Source organism: Poeciliopsis prolifica, unplaced genomic scaffold, assembly GCF_027474105.1.
Source record: "Poeciliopsis prolifica strain line A6 unplaced genomic scaffold, Auburn_PproV2 SCAFFOLD108, whole genome shotgun sequence".
NCBI lineage: Eukaryota > Metazoa > Chordata > Actinopteri > Cyprinodontiformes > Poeciliidae > Poeciliopsis > Poeciliopsis prolifica.
In genome coordinates, this window is record NW_026562483.1 from 383330 (window position 1) to 392500 (window position 9171).

At 42.8% G+C, this 9171-nt stretch overlaps 1 pseudogene; it reads left to right on the forward strand.

Annotated features, from left to right (window-relative positions):
- The first annotated feature begins 263 nt into the window (after positions 1-263).
- LOC129354339 (slit homolog 3 protein-like) overlaps positions 264-9171 on the forward strand; it is a 184987-nt pseudogene continuing 176079 nt past the window's right edge.

Genomic DNA, 9171 nt, shown 5'->3' on the forward strand with positions numbered 1-9171 from the left:
CAGCAGCGGAGGATGTTCAGTTCGGAGGTCCCAGCCCAGCAGAACGCTTCCACCGGGTCGGCTCGGGTCCAGACCGGGTTCTGACCGCCCGCCCTGTGAGTGGATCGTGGCTCCGCGACGCTTTGGGGAGATTTTACGCGCAGCTTTCTGCTTCAAAGCGGAGAAACTTCCGAACCCACGGGAGAAAGTTTTCACTTGGAGGAAACCGAACCGATCCTCCTTCCTCGGCGTCGCTGCTGTGAACCCAGCCTGTCGGAACCGGGATGTGTGTGAGCGGGTCGGAGAGGCGCGCCGGACTCCGGCTCTGGGCTGCGCTGCTCGCCGCGCTGCTGTGGGCCGCCGCGGCGCATGGATGCCGCACAAGTGCAGCTGCTCCGGGTCGCATGTGGACTGCCAGGGTCTGGGTCTGAAGACGGTACCCAAAGGAGTCCGCGGAGCGCAGAGCGCCTGTAAGTAGAGCCAGCCTGACCCGGGACGGTTCCAATGGACCAGAACCAGAACAATGACTCCACAGAGTCAGTTCATTAGATTGAACTAAAGATGCACCAATTATTAAAACATTTTCCATTTATTCATTAGAACTGAGATGGGAACTTTGATTCACTAATTAACTGAATAAAATGGAGGATGTTTGATTTGATGCATAAATATGACCAATCTTAACATTTTTCTCTTTTATGCATCTTCAAATAATTAAAAGTCAACAAAGTGGCTGGATATCGGTACCGGTTCTGATCAGCCCAGCTGGATGGAATGATCATTGAAACCTGATTTCTTTCAGATTAATGCTGACTCAAAACATTCAACAGAACCTCCAGTAACTGAGTTTCTGTACCAGAACCAGAACCAGTGAAGTTCTGGACCCAAAAGTTTCTGATCCAGTTTCATGTTTTAACTAAAACCAGAGAGAGAGACTTTATCCAACCTGTTGATCCTTCAGAGCGATTTCATTCCTCAGACAGATGTGTGCATGTTCCTAACACACACACACACACACGCACACACACACACACACACACACACACACACACACACACACACACACACACACACACACTAGAGGGAAATAATCATGGAAGTGATTATTGGTGATAACGAAGCGGTTGAAGCCCTGCAGGGGGTCAGCAGAGCTGAAAACTGACACGACAAACTCCATCTACATGCATCAAACGCAGCTGCATGCGTTGCAGCTGCATGCGTTGCAGCTGCATGCGTTGCAGCTGCATGCGTTGCAGCTGCATGCGTTGAAGCTGCATGCGTTGCAGCTGCATGCGTTGCAGCTGCATTTGATGCATGTATCTGCCGTTCAGCACCTGTGTGTGTTTGCGTTTTGCTGCGTCTGCAGGTTGGAGCGCGTTTCGTTCAGGTGATGTTTGTGTGATTGTTGCGACCCCCCAGGACCTGCTGGCGTTCACACGGCGCCCCCCCCAGGACGTTTACACCCCAGTAAAATAAATAATTAGGGGTGGTGTCGCTCTGCCCCCCTGGGGGAGATTTGCCCGTCTGTTTCTGCTCCTCTGATTTATCCGAGCTGCTCCCTCCCCCGGCCGGCCTTCGTCTTTATTCCCCTCTGCAGATAAATTTGAGGCGTCGGAGGTGGGAAGCATTAAAATGGATGAGCTCTGCGCTGGGAAGGTGAGGGCAGATGGGAAACTTTTAAAGGAGACGAGCGCCGTTGCTCCAGGCAGAGATTTGGCTTTGCCAGCTGAGATAAGGAGAATATGGACTTCAGATCATCAAATGAACCAAATTTATCAGCTTCAGGTTCAGAAACAATCTGGCCAAAAATAGCTTATTAACTTGATTTTTATTTGAAGTGAACACATCTGGCCAATATTTTTATTTGACTTAACTAAGGCTGAAACAATTAACGACAATTAATCCATAACTGAAATCAACTAATGTAGTAACAGATGAATTGATGTCTGGAGTTAAGACTCTAAAATAGTTAATTTACTGAAAGACCGGAAATTAACCCAAAACTTTACAAAATATTATCAAAATGCTGCTTTTAAGATTTGAACTAATCAATGTAAATCTGTTAGCTTCCCATTCTGTAAAATTAATCACATATTAATCAACTTTTCTATTTCAGTTATTAATCAATTAATGGAAAAAGCAATCAATTAATCCACAGAAAATTAAGCATTCTCTGAAATAATGCCAAGTTGTTGCATTTTAGGCAACAAAATGTTTATTTTCTAAATTGTAAAATTAATTGAATTATTTACTTGCATCTTTTAATGTAATTTAATGTTTTATAAAAAGAAGCTTAAAGGGTTAAATGAAAAATTTGACAATTTCACATCCCAGAAATTGATTAATCATCAATAGAAGAATTGATTACCAAAGAAAAACAATGTGTGATATAACTTTCATCTTGTTATGAAAGGAGAGCCAAGTGCCCAAAACAAAGTGTTTTATAAAATGTGTAACTGATGATGTCATGAGATGCAGAAAAAATAAACTTTTTTACAAAATAACGAATTAAAGAAACATTTATTTCAATTGATATCTGGGAAAGCCTATCTTTTTAAGCTTTTTATCTTTTCATCCGCACAATAAACTCTGTTTCATATCAATAAATAATTATTTATAAAAACTCAGACCGAAATGGAGATTTGAGGAATGGTGTTTTCATGGCGTTGCAGGTTGTGACAAATAAACGACAAACGATAAATAAACGATGAATTCACATTATTCCTGATCAATGTCTGTTTTAGTAACTTTATATTCCAACGTTTACAGCTGTTCCTGAACCTGCCTGCAGGCGCCATGTTTAACCCGACCGGAAGTGAGGTTCGTTGAAGCCGTCTGATTGGCTGACAGGTTGTAGTTTAGCGCTGCGCTGCCCCCTATTGGTTGTCATTAAAACATCGCTCAGAGCTGGGGTTGTTCAGGTGGATGAAAACTTTTCTGAAACTGATTTGATGTGTATGATATTAGTTTTTAAACGTTGTAGCGGAAATATTAGTTTATATAGAGACCGGCTCCGATTGTGAACAGAGAAAATATCAAATGTTGAGATGAACATGTGAATAAATGTCAGGAATGTGTGTTTCAATAGTTTCTGGCAGGAGGATATTTATATCTATTGAAGTTGGGAGAACTGGTCCAAACTGGTCAGACTGGTATGCATCATTTTAGGGAAAAACATACAGATGGTGGTCGATTGAAAGGAAAACAAACAGAGGAAGTTTCCATAAATGCTGGAGAAACCTTTTTTTAACTGGACTGAAGGGATGGAGCTGCAGTTTGGGTTCTGGTGTTGGTGTGGGATGTTTCCCAAAGGTTTCTGATGGTTTTAACTGGTTCCGCTGACTGGTGAGCCAATCAGTTCTCTCCCTCTGGGTGATGTTCGCTGCAGGAACATGAAACTGGGCTGCAGCAGAGCAGAGAGGACTGGCTGTGGTCGGGTCTCCATCCGGGGGTTTTAGCCTGAAAATGAAACAAAGCAACCAGGAAGCTTTAAGAGAAGCTTCCTGGACCAGCCTGGCTTTTCCAAACAACGTTTCAGATGAGTTTGGATCCGTTTGTTCTGTCTTCAAACCCAATAATATCCACCGTCTGCTGCAGGTGCACAAGATCCCGCCCCCGCTTCCTGCTGGAGAGCAAACAACTGCTAGCTAACGATGACTAGCATTGGCTTTAGCTGCTAGCTGTCAACATGAAATCTTAAATGTACGGCTGATCTAAACAATACAACAACGAGATAGCAATGTCAGGGAAACATTTTAATTGAAACAAAACGCGAGGGAGAAGGAAGTAGTTCAGTTATGCTAACTTGACTTTGACAACCTTAACATGTGGATGTGCCTCAGAATTTGGTTTTTGGTTCATTTAATAATTAAAAAAGCAACCCACACACAAACTCTGATAGATCATCAGTAGAGCTTAAATTAGCTAATCCACCACCGCTGTGTTAGCTTAGCTTAGCTAATAGCAGCGGTAGCTAATCTACCACAGCGATCACTTATTAATGGCAAAATAAAGATTAAGCCTAAAAACATAAAGCTGTAACGGACTGAATGTTTGCGTGTTTTTAATGTTGAATCCTGTTACATGAAGTGCTGTTGTCAGTTGCTATGGAAACGGGTCTGTGTGTAGCGTAGCTGCCAGAAAGTGAGAAAAGAGAAGCTGTTGCATTATTTTGCATTATTTTCCTGAACTCGGCGCTGAGTTAACAGCTCAAGGTTTCATGTTGTTGCGTTTTAGCGCAACATGCAGCGGGTCCAAACTGCGACTCTTGGACTGTTTTACCAGACAAATCATGAGCAAACATCAGAGTGAGAGCAAACGATGAGGGTGAGGAGGAATCGGTTTGGCTGCTGCTTAAATCTGATTTAATAAATACATCTCTGAGTTTGAACTGGAACAACTTTCTCTTTTCTGAGGAGTAAAAACGTTTTCTCCGCCTGGTCCAGAAGTCTTTCAGCGCTGCAGAGTTGATTTGTTTAAATTGAAGGGTCATAAACCTGGCAGTAAACCGGACAACCTGTTGGGTTCACACAGTCGTAACAGAACCAGAAGTTCTGGTCCAGTTTGAGCACAGCAGCGAAGATTTTATTAAGCAGATGCTAACCTCCTTCATCCTGTGAATGTTTGCGTCACAAAGTAACGTAGCATTGTATTGATGAAGAGTGAAGCCTGCAGACTCACAACAATAACATGGTTTAATGACGCAGCAGTGAGCGAGAGCCATCAGGTGTTGAAGGGGGATTTTCCCTGCTGCTGGTTTTTACGGCTCTCTGAAGACGTTTCTACTGAACCAAACTAATTCAGGCCGACTGCAAAGGTCGCTGAGAACCGCAGTTAAGTGTCATGACACACAAGTTGAAGGAAATTGGGTTTGAAGTGTTGGAATCCATGAGAAGAACGCGAAAAGGCCTACAAGGCGTATTATTTTGGAACGCCTGCAGAGCAGGAAATCAGCGGAGAGGGAGACGTCTGGCTGCATCAGCCGTGGAAACCATCAGCGACCTTCTGAAATCATTAAACTGGTTCCTGATTTAACATCCTCCCTCACCCTCTGAGCAGCGGCTGTCAGAACCGGCCCGGTTCTCCTGCTCCATTATAAACAACATTTGGGGAGGTTAATGAGAGAAAAACAGTGCTGACCTCAGCTGCCTGCCCAGTTTTCCTCAGGCCCGCCGATCCCATAACGTCCTCCCTGGGAAGCCACTCCAGACCTCATTTACATCTAATTTGAGTGGAGGGCCCCTTAAGGAGCGAAGACAGGACGGCTTTTCTCTCCTGGGTTCACTACACACCTGTTCTACTGGGACACACACACACACACACACACACACACACACACACACACACACACACACACACACACACACACACCCACACACACACACACACACACACACACACACACACACACACACACACACCCACACACACACACACACACACACCCTGCAGTGCTTACTTTAATGTGTTTTTTTCTGGTGCTGCAAACTGTTTGCTAACTGCTGTGAAATGTCAGGAATTGGTGCCGTGAACTCCGGAGGGAACGCTCGGATCGGGCCGAGCCGCTCCTGTTTAAAGTCACAAACTAACTCCAAATATTAGTTATTTAGATCATCATAAGAGCAAAGAATCACTATTATTCAGGCTAATACTTTCACCATGTTGTTAGCCATTCATTCATCTATAAATATTACAGTTTCAAACTAAATTTGGTTAAATGTTTAATTTCAAGTTAAGTTTACCAAATAAATATCAACTTCCAACCTAAATATTTAGTTACGAAGCTAACTATTTGGCTACAAACTAAAAATTGGCTCAAATCTAAGAATAAATGAAATATTTAGTGAGGTAAATATTTAGTTTCAGGCTAAATATTTAAATTGAATCTAAATATTTAAGCTGTGAGCTATTTTTCTCTGATTTAAATATTAAGCTTCAGGATAAGTATTTAGTTGGCGAGCTAACCTATTATCTCTCCAAACCAAATGTTTAACTTCAAACTAAATATTTAGCTTCAAAGTAAATATATTGTTAGCAACTTAAATATTTAACCAGCAGCTAAATTATTATCTACTGAATACTAGAAGCTAAATAGTGATACTAAAACATATTTAGTTTCCTAAATATTTAGCTCAGAGCTAATTAGTTAGCTTGCTAAACTAAGTGTTTAGCTACAGTCTAAACATTTAGTTGAACTAGTTAGTTAGCTTACTAGCTTAATTAGCAAGCTAGTTAATTAGTTGCTAATTAAGTTAAATTTAAATTAATTTAAATTTAACTTAATTTAGCTTCAAGTTAAATTCTTAAAGCTAAGAATTTAACTCCAAGCTAAATATTTAGTTATCAAGCCAAAGATTTGGTGTGAAACCAAATATTATGTTGAAATTAAATCGTTGGTTAAGCAAGTTATTAGCACCAACTTAAATATTTTATCTCTGAGATAATGTTTAGTTAGTGAGCTAACTGTTGAACTTTTGTCTAAATATTTAGTTTGAAACAGAGACATCACTGCGTTGAAAATCCATTTTGTGCTCCTGTGAGGAGCTAAATTATTGCTGCTAATGTTTGACTCTGCAGAGGCTCCCTGAACCTTCCTGAGTGTCTGAGCGTCGGCCGGTCCGGAGTGTGTCTGCAGCCTTGCTGCTGGAAGTGGCACGCTGCCTGGACCAACTCTTGCAGAAAGCTGGTTTTTTGAATTTCTGTTCCATCATTAATGGCTTTTTGAGGAACTCCTGGCAGAACTTTTACAAGCAACACCTTCTCGGCTTTCTGTGTCCTTGCCCGGCCTCTTTCTGCCTCGCTTTGTTTCCAGCTCTTCATCTCCGTCCAGACGCTGCGCCCCTCCTCCGCTCCTGCTCTCTGTCCTCGGCCTTTTCTCTGATTAACTTTCTGTTTTTGTCACCTATGGCTCGTTCTGACATCTTTTCTTTCTGCTTTTCGTCTTCTTTGCTAATTTGCGCCGCTTCCCCTGACCTCCAGCTCCGACTCCAACACTTAGCTGCTCAGATTGCCAGAAGCATCTCCACTCGAGTTTTCACAGCCGCCGTCTCCCTCCGCGTGCCAACCAACCGCTGAGCGCACAGCAGTAGGGTTCTGAGTGTGTGTGTGTGTGTGTGTGTGTGTGTGTGTGTGTGTGTGTGTGTGTGTGTTGTGTGTGTGTGTAAGAGAGAGAAGAGAACGGATCCAGCAGGTCCAGCCATTGCTTCTGGCTCTTATCAAAGCTTTGTGATTGGTCAGTGGACGGTGTAGCCACCACACCCTCCGCTGTGGGACGATGGTTTGTGGTGCTCCTGGAATGTGTGTGTGAAACTGTGTGTGTGTGTGTGTGTGTGTGAAACTGTGTGTGTGTGAGAAACTGTGTGTGTGTGTGTGTGTGTGTGAGAGAAACTGTGTGTGTGTGTGTGTGTGTGTGTGTGTGTGTGTGTGTGTGTGAAACTGTGTGTGTGTGTGTCTGTGGGTGTGTGTGAAACTGTGTGTGTGTGTGAAACTGTGTGGGTGTGTGTGTGTGTAACAGATCCAGTTTCGTAAACTGAGTTGAAGTTGATGGAATCAGAACCAGTAACCCTCCGATCACTGCTGTGACCTTTGACCTGATGTTTTTAGAACACGTTCCATTTGGGCTGAAAAAACTGATCACAATGCAAACTTTTCATATCTGTCCATCCCTTTTCTAACCTTTGTCCCTAACGGGTCGGCAGCTGCTGGTGCCTCTCCAGCGAACGTTCTGGGCGAGAGGCGGGGTCACCTGGACAGGTCACCTGGACGGGTCGTCTGGACCCGTCCAGGTCGTCTGGACGGGTCACCTGGACGGGTCACCTGCACAGGTCCAGGTCAGCCGGACGGGTCACCTGGACGGGTCACCTGGACAGGTCGTCTGGACGGGTCACCTGGACGGGTCGCCAGTCTGTCGCAGACGTTTCATATTACTTGTTATTATTTTTGTTTTAAATATCTGAAATCCTTCCAGACTAGTTTCCTGTTCTGTGTCTTCAGTTATTTTTTGATGTTTTAGCTGTTGTGGGCCTCGATGGCGTAACTTGAAACTGTTGCTGTGTTAAGTTACTCAGCAGGTTGTTGCTAGGCGACTGAAGGATGAGCGAGTTAGTCGATGCTACCGGCTAGCTTAGCTAAAATCTTTCCTCTGCCTACATCTCCCAGAATACATTGCGGTTCTGGATCCGTGAATATTCAATTAAATGCATCATCTGTTGATATTGATCATGTGTCATTGGTAATAAATGTTATTGATTTTAATGTTTATTAGGTTCATAATCCAATCAAGAAACGACTTCATTTATTAGTAAATGAAGCTGATGTACCTGAATGCACCATGTAGTATTATAGTATCTTTAATCACTTTTAAAATTGATACTCATTTGTTAGGACATTGTTGGTACGAATTTCTTTATTTGGCTGTGCATCAATATGGCCAAATATGAAAATTGTCTTTTTTTTTTACCAAAGTTAAGAGAGAGAACGTTAGCGGAAATCTGGATATATATAAAGCTGCTGAATCTGAGTTTCATTCACAAACCGCCTCTGCTATTATGTAACATATAATGATAACAATGCTCAGAAACCTTCTACGTTTTAATTTGCTGCATGTTACTTTCTTGCAGATATGATGTTATTTCCTGTTTCCACTGATTCTGGTTGCGATCTGTGTTTGATGAGTCTGATGAAATATGATGGATTAGGTTCCCTGATTAAACCAAAATACCTCAAAACGAAGCGCTGCTTCTGGAGAGCGTCTACTGGAGACACAACCACATTTCCTCTTGGTAGACTGTTGGTAAATTACAAAAAATTACTTAAATCTTTAGTTGTCAACGAAGTTATGAAACATCTCAGAGGTCAGGTAGCTGCTGAGATTTCTTCCTCCGCTCTGGATCAGATTTTAAGAAAAATGAAGAAAAACCATCAGACAAGCAGACTTCCTGCTTCACTTCAACTGTTTCTCTTTGTTTTCTTCTTCACCAAATGGAAACAAGATGGAGGCGTCAGAGTTTAGTGTTGGAAGATTTATCTTTAGTCTTTGGCCAAAGACAAGGAGCCATTTTTGCAGCTAGCGCTAGGTCAGTGCTAGGCTAGCATGTTAGCTTTGACTCTATTTACCCAGAATGCCTGCGCTGTCGTCCACTTCCTGCTGTTAGAGCGGTCTCTGGTCCGCTTGGCGTTCACATTCAAACCGAA